This window comes from Artibeus jamaicensis, unplaced genomic scaffold, assembly GCF_021234435.1.
Source record: "Artibeus jamaicensis isolate MK-2021 breed Jamaican fruit bat unplaced genomic scaffold, CSHL_Jam_final contig_354, whole genome shotgun sequence".
In the NCBI taxonomy this organism is placed as follows: Eukaryota; Metazoa; Chordata; class Mammalia; order Chiroptera; family Phyllostomidae; genus Artibeus; species Artibeus jamaicensis.
In genome coordinates, this window is record NW_026521803.1 from 8,922,122 (window position 1) to 8,937,845 (window position 15,724).

Genomic DNA, 15,724 nt, shown 5'->3' on the forward strand with positions numbered 1-15,724 from the left:
TTGACTCAACATGGTCACACTTTGATCTCCTCACCTTGAGTGTAGGCTTCTAGCCAATAGAATATGACAAAGATAATGAAATGTCCTATCATTCCTATGATTACAGTTTGTTATATATCACTCTGTCTTGCTAGCAGATCTTAGAGGCTCTTCTTTGACTTTATGAATGAAACAGCTTTCCTGGGCAAACCCACATGGCAGGAACCTGTGGGAAATGTCAGGGACCTGCATGCAGCTGCTAAGAGCTGAAGGTGGCCTCCAACGATAGCCTCCAAGAAGCCAGGGCCCTCAGTCCTACAGCCACAGAGAAATCAATCTAGCCTATGGCTTCTCAGCCTTTAGCTCAGACCAAGTGTAGTGTCTGTTCTTTTCTATTTAATATCTGGTATGTCCTCCATCCATGGACAATATATTAAATGTATTTTGGGAGCAGGGGGATGAAATGGCTTGCTCCACCCACTCTGCACATTGACCCGGTATTCCAAGACTTCCAGGAAGGTGCACCCCCTCGGGGACACAATAGATCAAATGAAAGGTAGAATACTTACTTGTGGTGCCCCCCCAAAACATTCAGCAGGACCTTGACTCGGAAGCTCAGTTGGTTAGAGTATGGACCCAATAGCCAAGATTGAGGGTTCCATCCCCAGTCAGTGTATATACAAGAATCCACCAATGAAAGTGTAAACATATAGAACCACAAATTGATATTTCTTTCTCCATTTAGTCACTTAGTCTCTTTCTCTAAAATAAATTTAAAAAATTAATCCAGCTTACAAACTGAGTGAATTTGGAAGCAGCCCAGCCAACACCTTGATTACAGCTTGATTAGACCCTGAGCAGAAAACTCAGCTAAGCCATGCCCAGACTCCTGACCACAGGAGATTATAAATGTGAGATATTTTAAACCAATAATTTGGAGGGAATTTTTCACAAAACAACAGAAAACTTTTACAGTAGAAATTTTAAGATCGTAATATGTAAGAGTACTGTTGAATCCTGCAATGCATTGTTTGAAAAAGAAAAACAGAAAGCAAAAACATTTGCCTGACTAAAGCCAGAAGGTCTTTAAAAAGGACTTTTGTTCCACCCTGAGAAACATAAATTTTTAGATTTAGTTAGATTTTTAGAAGGCACAGCAATTCCAGAGGAAATAACCAAGAAAAATTGGTATATGCTATATCTGACTTAGAAGGGAAAATGAATGTCCAGTGATCTTTACATTTTAGACCAACTTCACACTCAGAATAATTGGTCATTGTTTATTATCCTTTTTTTATATATTGTTGTGTTTAATTTGCTCAAATTTTAAGAATTTCTGAACATATGCCTATGAAGAATACTGGTCTGTAGTTTTCTAGCAACATCTTTGTCTGGTTTTGTTATCTAAATAGTGTTGCCCTCATAAAAATAAATTTAAAAATATTCCCTCTGCTTCGATTTTCAAGTCTTCTACATCCTTATTTTTTTCTACTTGTTCTAGCAATGTGGAGAGTGTTGAAATCTCTGGCTAAAACTGTGGACTTGTCTATTTTTTCCCTTTGAGTTGCTTCATGAGTTCTGAAGTCTGTCATTTGACACATAGACATTTAGGATTGTGATGGCCCCTTGATAGTTGACCCCTTCATCCTTATGAACTAAACCTCTTTATTCCTGATACTGGCCTTTGCTCTGAGATCTGCTGTGTTTGATACCATTATAGCCACTATATCTTACTTTTGAATAGTGTTAGCATGGTACACCTTTTTCCATTGTCATTTTTTAAGTTATTTGTGTCATATATATCTAAAGTGGGTTTCTTGTAGACCCTTCACACTTCACATGACTGTTAGTGTGGTCAGGTTAACTTACCATCTTCTTTTATTTCTATTTAGTCAACCTGATCTTTTTACACTTTATGTTCTTTTTCTGCCTTTTCTAATTTTTGGATTGATCTTTATGACTCATTTTATCTCCATGATGTCGTATTAGTCATAATTCATTATTCCAGTTTGTGTGTGTACATGGTTATTTGAGGATTTACTTATCATAGCCTACAATCGAATACTGTTATGTGGCTTCATTTACATAGTCCCGCCTCATTTGCAGTTTCACTTCCCAGTTTTCAGTTACCCATAGTCAATGGTGGTCTAAAAATATTTAATGAAAATTTCCTGAAATAAACATTCCTAAGTTTTATTTTTTTAATATATTTTTTATTTTATTGATTATGCCATTACATTTGTTCTATTTCCCCCCTTTTTTCCCCTCCACCCTGCACACCCCTCCCCCACCATTCCCCCTCTTTAGTTCATGAGCACGTGTCTCAAGTTCTTTAGACTCTATATTTCCCCTACTATTCTTACCCTCCCCCTATCTATTTTCTATCTACTATCTATGCTACTTATTTTCTGTACCTTCTCACCCCTTCTCTACCTCCCACTCCCCTGTTGCTAACCCTCCATGTGATCTTCATTTCTATGGTTCACTCCTGATCTAGCTGTCCTCCTAATTTGCTTTTGTTTTAGGTGTGGTTCTTGATAACTGTGAGTTTGCTGTCCTTTCACTTTTCATCTTTTTTATCTTCTTTTTCTTATATAAGTCTCTTTAACATTTCATATAATAAGGGCTTGGTGATGATGAACTCCTTGAATTTGATCTTATCTGAGAAGCACTTTATCTGCCCATGTCATCCACTCTAAATGAAAGCTTTGCTGGATAGAGCAATCTTGGTTGTAGGTCTTTGGATTTCATGACTTGGAATACTTCTTTCCAGACTCTTCTTGCCTGTAAGGTCTCTTTTGAGAAATCAGCTGACAGTCTGATGGGAACTCCTTTGTAAGTGACTATCCCCTTATCTCTTGCTGCTTCTAGGATTCTTTTCTTCATTTTAATCTTGGCTAATATAATAATGATGTGCCTTGGTGTGTTCCTTCTTGGGTCCACCTTCTTTGGGACTCTGAGCTTCCTGGATTTCCTGGAAGTCTATTTCCTTTGCCAGAACGGGGAAGTTCTCTTTTATTATTTGTTCAAATAAGTTTTCCACTCATGGCTGTTCCTCTTCCCCTTCTGGTACCCCTATAATTCGGATGTTGGAGCATTTAAAGATGTCCTGGAGGTTCCTTAGCCTCTCCTCATTTTTTCAAATTCTTGTTTCTTCATATTTTTCTGTTTGATCATTTTTTCCTTCCTTCTGATCTACTCCCTTGATTTGAGTCCCAATTTCCTTTCCATCACTATTGGTTTCCTGTGCATTACCATTCATTTCAATGAGTTTAGCCTTCATATGTTCCTCTACTTTGTGACTATAATCAACCAGTTCTGTGAGCATTCTGATCACCAGTGTTTTGAACTGTGCATCTGATAGTTTGGCTATTTCTTCATCACTTAGATTTATGGGCTCTGGGGCTCTGAGTTGTTCTTGAGCCATGTTTTTATCTGTTCGTGCCTGTTACATATGAGGAGAGGCGCCTTAGGCGTTCACCAGGGCGGGGCCACCCAGGTCAATGGTTTGTGACACTATATGTGGGGGCGGGGTCAGAGAGGGAGCAATGGCAGCCCTCTCTGCTCGCTCAGTCCGCCTCACCGCTGGCCCCCTGCCTGTTTATCTGAGCTCAAATATGCGAGCCCGCCGCTCTGCGCTGCGAGGTCTCAATGCTCACCTCTTCACTGGTTTATCTGCATGCATATGTGCGACTGACTGCAGACAGCCAGCTGTGCCTCTTCCCTGGGTTCTGCCCATAGCTAGCCCACACCTGGGATCCTCACTCTCAGCTGTCTGTGCACCGCCCAGGTTGTGAGATCTTCCCTGCCCCACCTGCTCTGCTGCTGGCTTCGCCCTCCTCACCGGTTTAGGTGAGCGGTTCGTTATTTTCTGACTCCGTACTGTCAATTTTCTGTGTGGTTTGGTTGCGTTTATTATCGTTAAAACTTTGTTGTTTTTAGGTTTGGTTGTGCGAGGATGCAAAGTGTTTCCACCTATGCCTCCATCTTGGCGGAAGTCTCAACATTCCTAAGTTTTAAATTGCAAGCTATTCTGAGTTGTGTGGTGAAATCTGTGTTCTGTCCTGCTCAGTACATCAATCTCCCTTTGTCCAGCACATCCATAACCCTAACCCACCTTTAGTCAGTTAGTGGCTGTTTAATTATCATCAGTTATCAGACAGAGAGAGACCAGATTCACACAGCAGTTATTACAGTGTATTGTTATAATTGCTCTGTTTTATTATTACTATTATTAATCTCTTACTGTGCCTAATTTGTATATTAAACTTTATCATAGGTACATATGTATAGAAAACCCATAAAATACATATAGTTTGTTTGGTATGATCCATAGTTTCAGTTCTCCACTGAAAGTCTTGGAACACATCCCCCAAGGTTTAGGGGGAACTACATACAGTACAAGGCTGTTACAACAGCATACTTTCATTTCTCTCTTTCTGGTCTTTGTGCAATTGTTTTCATTCATTTGATTCCTGCATATGTTATAAATCCCACATATGTTGTTATAATGGTTGCTTTAAAGAGTAGGTTATCTTTTAAAGAGATTCTTAAAATATGAAAAAGTGTCCTGTGTTTACTCACATATTTGCCTTTCCCAGTGTTTTTCCAACACTTTGCATAGATCCAGATTTCCAAGCCATCATTTTCCTCTTTAACATTTCCTATAATGTAGGTCTGTCAGTGGCAAGTTATTTCAGCTTTTGTGTTTCTGAAGTGTCTTTTGCTTTCATTTGTGAAAAATGTGTTTACTTGGCATAGAATTATAAGTTGACAGGTACTTCTTTTCAGCACTGCAAATGCTGCTTCACTGCATTCTGGCTTGCAGGGTTTCCAACAAGAAGTCTGCCATTACTCCAACGAGAGGCCCGGTGTCATTGTTGACAAGGATATAACATGTCATGGGCATTCTGTATGTCAATAACGAACACCTTTATTCTTCTGGTCATAATGTATCTGTTTTACTGAATGCTTTTAATATTTTTCTATTGTCACTGGTTTAATTTTATCCTCTTATCCCTGTTTTTAATATTTTCATTGCTGTTTTATTATGGTGTTCATTCTTCATAAGTCTTCTGCTTAGACTTTGTTGAGCTTCTTGGGTCTCTAGGTTTCAGTTGTTATTTCTTCAGATAATGTTTTTATTCCTCTCTCTTACTCCCCCTACTTTCAATTCCAAATACATACATATGAGACTGCTTGAAGTTTCCCACAGTTTACTGATGCACTACTGGTTATTTTTTAAGCCCCTGTGTGTTTCCCTATGGTTGCCATGACAAATTACCACAAACTCGTGCTTAAAACAACAAAAATTTATTCTCTCAAAGTTCAGGCAGTCAAAAATCCAAAATCAAGGTATTATTAGCATGATTGGTTGCCTCTGCACACTCCGAGAAGTAAAGTGTCCTATGCCTCTCTCCCAGCTTTTGGAAGTTGCCGGCAATCCTTGGCATTTCATGGCTTGTAGGTACATCACCCTAATCCCACCTCCATCTTCACGTGACCCTATTCCCTGCTTATGGTTGTCCTCATTTGTTTCCTTTCTCTCAGGGATTACTGTGCTGTACTACCTGCTCTCCACTGTCTGAAAACTATACTTTCATAGATTTACTGTTGTTACTGTCGTTTTGTTTCAGAAGGATAGTACATACAGTCTCTTTTCTATCTTATCCAGAACCAGAAGTCTCCCACTGACCTTACAGAGTACACAATTGCTATAAATACTCTCTCCATGAAATTTAGTATCCCTCATCCTGAAACTACATGCGTGTTTCACACAATACAATATCTCACATGAAATTAAATCACTAAAGAGAAAGCCAGGGTTGTTTATTGTGATAAATAAGTTGGACAGTTATAGACATTCCTCTTTTGAAGAATTGAATGTACAGATCACCAAGTTACACATTTCAGAGTTGTTGAAATCCACACCAACAACTTTGTTCTAGGGATAGACATCTTTACTCTGTAGAATTCAATATTCGTAATCTGTCAAGCCCTTTAAAAAAGGGGAAAAACTGAGTGAAAGCTGCTAAGTGTATTTTATCTTTAAACTCTCCCGGTTTTGGAAACTTTTCATTAGTGGTTTTGCTTAGTTTCTCAAAAGCCCTTTGTGCCAGAACATGGTATTTGAATGCAAATAAATTCTATATAGTGGATAGAAATTTCTGCTAAGGTAGCTACTCACAACAAGACTTTTAAAAGTCTAGTAAATGAGAGGAAATCATCTACTAGGGGATGCTCAAATCCCATTTCATCTGTCTCTGTGCTCACAAAGAGTCCATTTTAGTGATTTATGAGGAAGGAATGGTGTATCAATCACTCACTTATCTTCTTCAAAACATTATTTGGGTGGTTTCCCCAATGACAGAATTAATAGTAAGGTCAAGTGTTATAAATTCCCTAGAGTGTTAGTCCAGTCTAGGGACACACAGAGAAAAGTTTAGGCAGAAGAACGCACTGAATGGCAAAGCCCTCTGCATTTAATTCTGGATGATGTAACTAAGCACCAATACGAGAAGCCTCATGACTCTACCCACATAACATAAGCCTCCAAAATATCCGTCTCTGCAAGCCCAGACATTCTTTTAGCCTACAGCTCCTTCGGGAAGTGAGATTGCTTGACTTACCATGGCAAGGTTCCACGTATTATGAATATATAGTGGGGGAAATCATTTGAATGGGCCTAATTGTATACTATGCCATGCCCCACTAGGACTGGTCAGAGGAAAGCAAATGACAGAGCCTGCAGTGCAAACTGTAACTGAGTAGACTATTTCTTCACCATGTTGGGGAAAGACTAGTAACTGGTACATGTAGCCTTTTATAAGATTTATACAATGGATGCCAAAAATGGGAATAGTGACATTCTGAGTCACTTGTATGTCAGGTGTTAGATTTTTGTTCTTTCAGGAAATACATTTTAAACCATAAATTAGTTCTAATTTTATAGTAATCCTGAAGAAAAAGCTCCTCCTCAAACCCAAGATATTCCTATGTCCAGCAACAATTTTAGGTTATTCAGGGAAGACTGTTTATTATTGTTTAGATGATTGTTTACCTGCTGCCGAGCTACAAAGGACATCTCTTGTTTCTTATTTTGTTCTCAAAGAAAAACTTTCCAAAGAAAAAGATTTTTCATTTATCTCTGTAGCTTTGAGTCGGTCTTCTGGGGCTGGCTGCCTGATGAGATACATAGCAGTCAAAGCCTCAGTGGTTCTCTCAGTATTTTCAACACCGTCTGGAACCTCTGTATACTGGATTTTATTTGCTTCCTTATTTGTTACATTTAATTAGAAATAATGATATTCTTTTTCAGTCTTGGAGAGGGACATATTTCTTTACTATTGTGAGAGCTGGGGTTTAGCACCTTTCCTCTAGAAACCAATATAAATAAAGCATTTATTAATAGGTATAATAATACTAAAAATCAGATTCTATTTTTTTATGATACTCATATTTACTTGGTTGTCTTAAACATATGAGTTGGCAGAACAAGAATCTAGTGGAAAATAAAAATGTGGGGCCCTTGCTCAAATTTTTCTTTTAAATTTTACAACAGAGCACTGGACCAAGCAGGTGCCATCCTGAGTGAAGGGCACTCTATGACTACATGACTCACACACACATTGAAACAAAAGTCACTGTTTTGCTTAATTTTTTTACCTACTAGGATTATTGTTCATACTGTTTTATGACATCTTAGTACCAATGCAGAGAAGTTTACAGTAGTACCACTATGGAAGAGGAAAATAGTTGCTCATGATGAGAAAATTAAAACATTTCTATTTTATAAATTGGATAATAATCACTACTTAAGTATTGAGTTTAATGGTACTTTGGGACAGTCCATTTAAAATGGGCTTTAATACTTAACCTGTCAGTGATCCCCAAACTGTTAAACTCTTTAATGGCTCCCATAACTGCTCCATCTGAAATCAGTCAGTCAATGTTCAAATCCACTTTGATACTTAGAACTCAGAGGACAGAGATAAAACAGCGAGAGAAAGCAATGGAGCTGAGGTCATTAACATTTTGCTATCTCATGACTGCATACAGCAAACTGCATACAGCAAACTACATACTGTAATACCTCTTGTCTTAGTCCCTCAGGCTGCTATAACAAAATAGCATAGATTGGTGGCTTGGGGGAGTGCACAATTGGTGGTCATCAAGAACAATGGAACAAGAACAATGGAAGCTGAACTGAAGACAACAGACCTGCTTATTATCAAGAGAACAGCTGCCTATGGTGGCAGATCTTTGTAGGGTTTTTTGTTTTGTTTTGTCTTCTCCATGATTGCTAAAAGTATGGTTTTCTCTTCTGGAGTTGTGTTGTTGTTATTGTTGCCTTGGTGTAAAGAAAGAGAAGCCTAAAGTATTTTCAACATACCCAAATAGCCCTCTTTAAAGCCTCCAAACTTCTGGCAATGTCTAGTCTAGACTGCCTCTTACCAACAAAAATCAGTGCCTGCAAGAAAATTATTGACAGGAGGAGGAGTAAAGAGCCTTGGTTTTTCCTTACATCCCTGTGTTGAAGAGTTTAGGGTGCTCTCTGGGAAGGAAAATCTAAAAATATTGACAGCCATGGTGCTGACTATTGGAAAACATTATTGACTTTTTGGTGAGTGGAATAATCAATCAATACCTGTAGTAACTGAAATATAAGGCTGAATATAAGGATGGCCTATCAGTTATAATGCAGAGGTAGCCATTACTGGTCCTTATTGTGCTTTCATTAAAGACCAGCAATGAGATTATGCTAAAGACAATTGAGTCTTTCCTAGCAAAGCAGAAATAGAATGTAGAACTAAAACCTAAAATGTTACCTTTTGTTATGTAAAGAAAGTAGGGCATGTCAGATTAATGAACAACTTACTTAGAAAAAAATTGTGGACAAGGGTTTAATTTGTGTTTAATAGTGGAAAGCTTGCATGCATTTCTAACAGAGACCTCAAAACATGTAATTTATATGAAAAGTGAAAAAACTTTCAAGAAACATGTCCTGATTATCTTTTTTATCCACTCAGTGCTTAACATTATCTTTTAGTTGTTTAATATGCACAGCATTTTTCTTCACTTTTTGTGGGATTTTCATTAAAATTTGGAAGATGTTTGCTTTTTTTTTTCCTGCTTTACCTGAGAAAGACTGATTGGAAGGCAGAAGCAGATTAGCTTTAGATCAATTATTTAAATCAGAATCTTAGTTGCTACACCACTGGGGAGAAAGGAAGCGGTAGTTGTTAACTTGCATATTCTTTATTTATTCAATTATTTATGGGCAAATGTCTAAGGTTATCATCATCTTAGCATTTTAATATCATCATCTTAGCCATTTAAGAGTCAAACCAAAAAATTATTCTACCTAAAAGGTCATCAAGTTCTATCACCTTTTTAAGTGTTCATCTATGAAATTGGCCTTAGCCCTCTGTTCTTCAAAAGCTGGATTATAATCAAAATGATGCTGTATAAAATAGAAGAAAATGGATGCACCAATATCTAATAACAAAAACAGTAAATTGGATCATTTGGTCAAATAACAGAAATTATGTCAATCCAAAAATGAAGAATTGCAACCCATTCTTCCCACAATTTTATTTGCCTACAACTCTGAAACAACTGCTTTGCTCTAATTGCACAAAAAGAACATGACTCTAGCCACCACTCGGCCACCATGACTCCTAGACATATTGAGACCTCCACAGTGGGATGGAATCCCAGAGAGAACTAAGACTAAATGGATACTGTTAGTTTGGGGAAACAGGCTTTGTCAGACATTGTTGGTAGGAATGAAAAATGATGCAACCTCTAGAGAAGAGAATCTGGCAATATCTAGCAAAATGATACATACATTTTCCCATTAATCCAGCAGTGCCATTTCTAGAAATCTATTCCAAAATATACTTGCAAAAATACTAGTAGATCATGTGGTGGTTTACCCACCCAGATGCCTTCTTTATGTGAGAGATACAGTTGCCAGCAGACGCCTGTCAGCTGAGATCCTTTCTTAGAACTGCCTTTGGCTATGAAAGCTGCTTCCCAGTACACATTCAGTGACTGTTCTATTCAGGAGCATAAGGACCCTGTCCCCTTGTTTCAAGGGGGAAGGACAACTTTAAAACCTCATCTAGCCCCAGAGCTCTCCATGGGATTATCTGAGGCCTTTGGTGTATCTCCATTGCAGTTCAACTCTTCCCAATGCCTAATCCTTCATTCCTTCAATGCTTTTGATCCCTAAAGCACTCACCAATGCTCAGAATCTGTCTTCCAGGGGACCTAAGTGGTTGGAGCCAGAGTGATCCAAGAAAGCAGACACTAAAATGGGATTTTAGAGCTGGCTCATTAGCCAGCTGGCTGACAATGAGGACCATAACACTGCTAGTAGATGGAGCACTCACAATGCATGACAGATTTTATCAATATAATTGTTAGAAGTTTTACATGTGACCCTGGCCAGCATGGTTCAGTGGGATGAGCATCGTCCTGCAAAGTCAAGGGTTACTGGTTCAATTCCTGGTCCAGGCACATGCCTGAGTTGCAGGCCTGGTACCCATTTGGGGTTCATGTGGGAGGCAACCAATTGCACATCAGTGTTTCTCTTTCTATATTTCTCCCTATTCCCCTCTATCTAGAAAAATAAATAAATAAAATCTATTTGTTTTAAGTTTTACATATGGCGAACTAGGATAGGACACAGGGGGAAGGGAATGTACTGACAGTTTTGATACCTCAGGCTTTTATGGAAGCATTAATTGTAAGGATAACAGAATTGAATCACTGTGGCTGAAATGCCATTGATGAACTGGAAAAAATAAGACAGCCAAAGGCTAGGGATAATTATTAGTTTAAAGGGAAGTGCGAAACTCAAAACTCGGAGATCCTCCTTGGTAGCAAATAAAGAAATTCTTATCTCCTGGAGCCAGAGAACAGAAAAATCTGAGGATCAGTCTCAGGATTTCATTATGCATAGCAGAGTTCCAGAGAAAGGTAAATTCTCAGTTCTGCAAAGTCTGATATGTCTAAATCAGGGCCCTGCTGGGAAAAGGTGCTGCAGTCTGAGCCCTGCATGGGTCTGGGGTTATCTGAGTAGATTTACTCAAAAATCTTAAAATCTCTGATCATCCCCTTGAAACCTCTGGGCCTACAGATACCTCTCTCAGTTAAAATCTAGCCTTCTACCTCACCCCCTTGCTTAGATATAAAGCATGTCTTCCTTGCCCCCACCTACACTCCCCAAGACTTGAACCCTGCTTCTCCTATGACCATCACCAGTAACTAGGGTCAAACCTCAGTAGAAATTCTGGACCAGCTAAAGGAGGAAAGAGACTATATGCTGAAAGAACTGGAGGATCTAGTCAACATGTACTGACAAGAGCTGGAAAAGTGTGCATAGGATTGAATCCTGAGCATAACGGATCAATGGAAATTGAACATCAGGTTGGACAAGGGACAGTTTTTCAGTATGGGGGTACTTTCCCAGAATTCAGGATTTAGCAGCTTGGCCAGAACCCCCAAACCATGTTGACAGAATAACTCTTGGAAAGAGAAAATTCAATGGCCATGCCCTGGCTAATGTTTCTCAGTGGACTGAGTGTCAGCCTGTGAAGCAAGGGGTCGCCAGTTCAATGCCCAGGTCTGGGTTGTGGGCCAGGTCCTCATTAGGGTGTGTGTAAGAGGCAACCACACACTGACATTTCTCTCCCTCTTTTTCCCTCTAAGGACAAATAAATAAAATCTTTTAAAAATGTTTAAAAAGAAAATTCAATGGCCTATACTAAGTGAAGTGGAAACACCATGTGAAAGCCTAGAGAAAAACTGGTTTTCCAAAGTAGTAAAGAATGAACTAGTGAGAAGAGCACCAGGATCATGGAGAAGCTCAGTGTTGACTATTCTCCATAGGCCAAAGCTGAGAGTAGGAGAAAGAGTGTTAGAGAACTAGTGTTATTGATGATGGGGATGATAGTTTACCAAATTATAAAGGCTATGTGACAAAGTTAAGCCACTAGAAACAAGTTAGGCACAAGTATCACAAGGAACAGCAAGCTGATGTGGAACTTGAAGGTGGTGAGTAGGGATGGGGTGAACCAAAGAAAGATAAAGAGATTTTTTTTAATAGCACACAGTACCCTTGGAGCTATACACATGGGCAGCCAACACAGGTATTGTTCAAACTAAATGAAGAGAAATCAAAGATAGAAGAAACAAGAAGCATAAGAAAATACCCCAATTTAAAAAATAGTCTCTTGCTTATTTCCAATACCTGAGATTTTTTCAGACCCAAAACTCACTAGCTAAGGGAGAGGCCAGAATTCTGAGGAGGAATGATCTTAAAATGCCACAGCAAGTATATGCAGGAATGATTCTCCTGCTCTTTCCCGAAGACTAGAAACAGCATAACTATTCATCAATATGGAACTGGTTGGCTAAGCCATGGTACATGCAAGTATGGAATACTATGTAGCTGCAGAAAAGAATGGAGCATCTCTCTGTGTATGTACACATAGGGATCTCCAAGATATTTAATATGAAAAAAGCAAGGTGCAAGTCAATGTAAATAGTATGTTAACTTTTGTGTAAAATAAAAGGAGGAATACCAAAATATATACATATTTGCTTTTATTTTCAAGGTGAGTTAATAAAAAAACTAAACTAAAAAAGTAACAAATATAAGTGATAATTTGGGAGTTTACAGAGTGAAAAGAAAGAGCGTGAGAATACAATTTCTCTGCTGTGCACATACTTCTCAGTACACCATACACCTTATTTTATAGCATCCAAAGGAACTGGAGTCACCTCAAAGGGTTTTAACTGGCCAAAGAAGAACAATCTGAGCATGAAAAATAATACCAACTCCAACTGATTAAAACAAAACATATACATATAAATATAGGAATTAATAATTAAACCAATAAGAAATTTCATTCATCACCCCTTGAGGTGTGCTAAGGCACACAAATTTATTCTGAAAAATTAATGAATGAAGGGAAAGAATCAAGCATTTATCCTGCTTTCATATGCAATCTACATTTCAGAGTAACCAAATAGTTGATGAGGGAAAGTTTTTATTTTTAGAATTCCAGCTAAACCATCACAATTTTGGAACCCCTGGAGAAATAATGGATGTAAGCAACAATGATCAATGGGTGCTAAAACCCTAGGCAAAACATTAACAGAGCTTTCCAGCGGGTGGATCTGGCTAGCAGCACTAACAATGGAACAATTTTAGTTATCTTCTGATGTGATATAATAGTAAGTATAAGGCACTACCTATGAAATGCCCTGCCCCTCGAAATTGAGATTGATAATAAACAAAAGCCTTCATAAACTAATACCAACTTTTAGGAAATACAGGGTATAGAAGAACAAGTTAAATGACACAATGAGTAGCAGAAACTGGATCATTCATCTATAGACTAGATGAATTAGAACAAATTTGAAAAGAAAAAGAGGTAGGGCTATTACAGATGAAAAGAAACTTGAGAACTATAATGACCCAAGGCAATGACTTTGGATCATGTATTGTCCTATTGCTACTGTAGCAAATTACCACAAACTTAGTGGTTTAAAACAACACGAATTTATTATGTTATGAATTTATTAACTTCTGGAGGTCAGAAGTCCAACAATGGGCCTTACAGGGTTAAAATCAAGGTGTTGAAACTGCATTACCTCTGGAGGCTTTGGAGGAGAATCAGTTCCTTGCCTTTTCCAGCTTCTGGAGGCTGTCCTCACTCCTTGGCTATTGGTCCCCTGCCAGCAATGGCATCACTCCAACATCATTTCCATGATTATCTCCTCCTCTATGCTGACCCTCCTACCTCTCTCATATAATAATCCCTGTGATTACATTGAGCACACCTAGATATCCCAGGATAATATTCCTATCTCGCGATCCTTAAGTAAATCATATCTGCAAAGTCCCTGTTGCCATGCAAGGTAATTTATACATAGGTTCCAGGGATTAGGATGTGGACATTTGATGGAGGTAGGGAGAGAGAGGTATTATTCCGTCTACCACAGATTCTGATTCAAACAAAGCAACTATGAAAAGATAGTTTCTGTGGAAAATATGATAATAGGTTGGGTATAATATGTAAGAATTTTTATTAATTTTCTAATATATGATCACGGCATTGTAGTTTTGTTTTTAGTCTAGGCCATCTGTTGGAGATGTTTACTAATTACTTATAGATAAAATAGTATGATGTCTGGTATTTGCATTAAAATGTGTTTAAAAGAATAAGGGAAATAAATGAAACAAGATAGGCAAAATATAAAAATGAAGAGTTAGATCATAGTCACATAAGATCAGAATACTTTTCCTCTACCATTGAATATACTTGAAAATTTCTACAACAAAAGGGTTTTTTTTAAAAGATCAAAGATAACCCTGGCTGGTGTAGCTCAGTGGATTGAGCACAAGCCTGCGAACCAAAAGATCTCGGTTCGATTCCCCGTCAGGGCACATACCTGAGTTGCAGGCCAATTCCCAGCAGGGGCCAGTTCCCAGCAGGGAATGCACCAGAAGCAACCATACATTGATACTTCTCTCTTTCTCTCCTTCCCTACCCTTCTAAAGATAAATAAATAAAATTTTTTAAAAATCAAAGATAATTTAATATGGTATAATAGAAAAGGAACAGAAAAGAGAGGGGACATCTAGGCCTAATTCTTCTCCATTCACCTGTGCATACCCGTGTGAATGTATGGTAGAATGAATTCTTAGACACAGAACTGCATTTAAAATGTTTTTAAATAATATTTTTTTGATTATGCTATTATAGTTGTCCTGATTTTTCCTCTTTGCCCCCTACTCACTCAAGCAATCCCCACATCACTGTTCAAGTCCATGGGTCATGTGTATATATATGTTCTTCGGCTACTCCATTTCCTATACTGTACTTCACATCCCCACTGCTATTCTGTAACTACTTACTTGTACTTCTTAATCCCCTCCCCACTCCCATCTGGCAACCATTTGGTGACTAACTTCTTTCCCCTTGTTGCTTTTAATATTCTCTCTTTATCTTTAACCTCTAACCTTTTAAAATTATGATGTTTCTTGGAGTGGGCCTCTTTGCATTCATCTTGTTTGGGACTCTGTGCTTCCTGAACTTGTATATCTATTTCCTTAACCAAATTAGGGAAGTTTTCTTTCATTATTTTTCAGATAGATTTCCAATTTCTTGCCCTTCTTCTTCTCCTTCTGGCACCCCTATAATGCAAATGTTGGACCTCTTGAAGTTGTTCTAGAGACTGCTTATAAGATCCTCTTTTTTTAAATTCTTTTTTCTCCTTGTTGTTCTGATTGCTTATATTTTGGTACCTTATGTTCCATATCATTGATTTAATTTTCAGCTTTATCCACTCTCCTGTTGTTTCCCTGTAAATTGTTCTTTTTTTCAATTAGTGTATTTTTAAAAATATATTTTATTGATTATGCTATTACAATTGGTCCATTTTCTCCTCTTTACTCCCATCCTACCTGCACATTCCCCTCCTTTAGTTCATGTCCATGGGTCATACATATAAGTTCTTTAGCTTCTAGATTTCCTATACTATTCTCACCCTCCCCCTTTCTATTTTTTACCTACAGTCTATGCTACTTATTCTCTGTACCTTTCCCCATCTCTCCCCCTCCCCTGTTGATAACCCTCCATGTACCTTCATTTCTGTGACTCTGTTTCTGTTCTAGTTGTTTGCTTAGTTTGTTTGTGTTTTTGTTTTAGGTGTGATTGTTGATGAT

At 38.1% G+C, this 15,724-nt stretch overlaps 1 non-coding gene across 1 annotated transcript; it reads left to right on the top strand.

The window, feature by feature from the left end:
* Positions 1–323: 323 nt before the first annotated feature.
* On the top strand, positions 324–509 carry LOC119041011 (U2 spliceosomal RNA). Its single transcript, XR_005080962.2, has one exon. It is a non-coding gene; the product is annotated as a U2 spliceosomal RNA (small nuclear RNA).
* Positions 510–15,724: the final 15,215 nt, after the last annotated feature.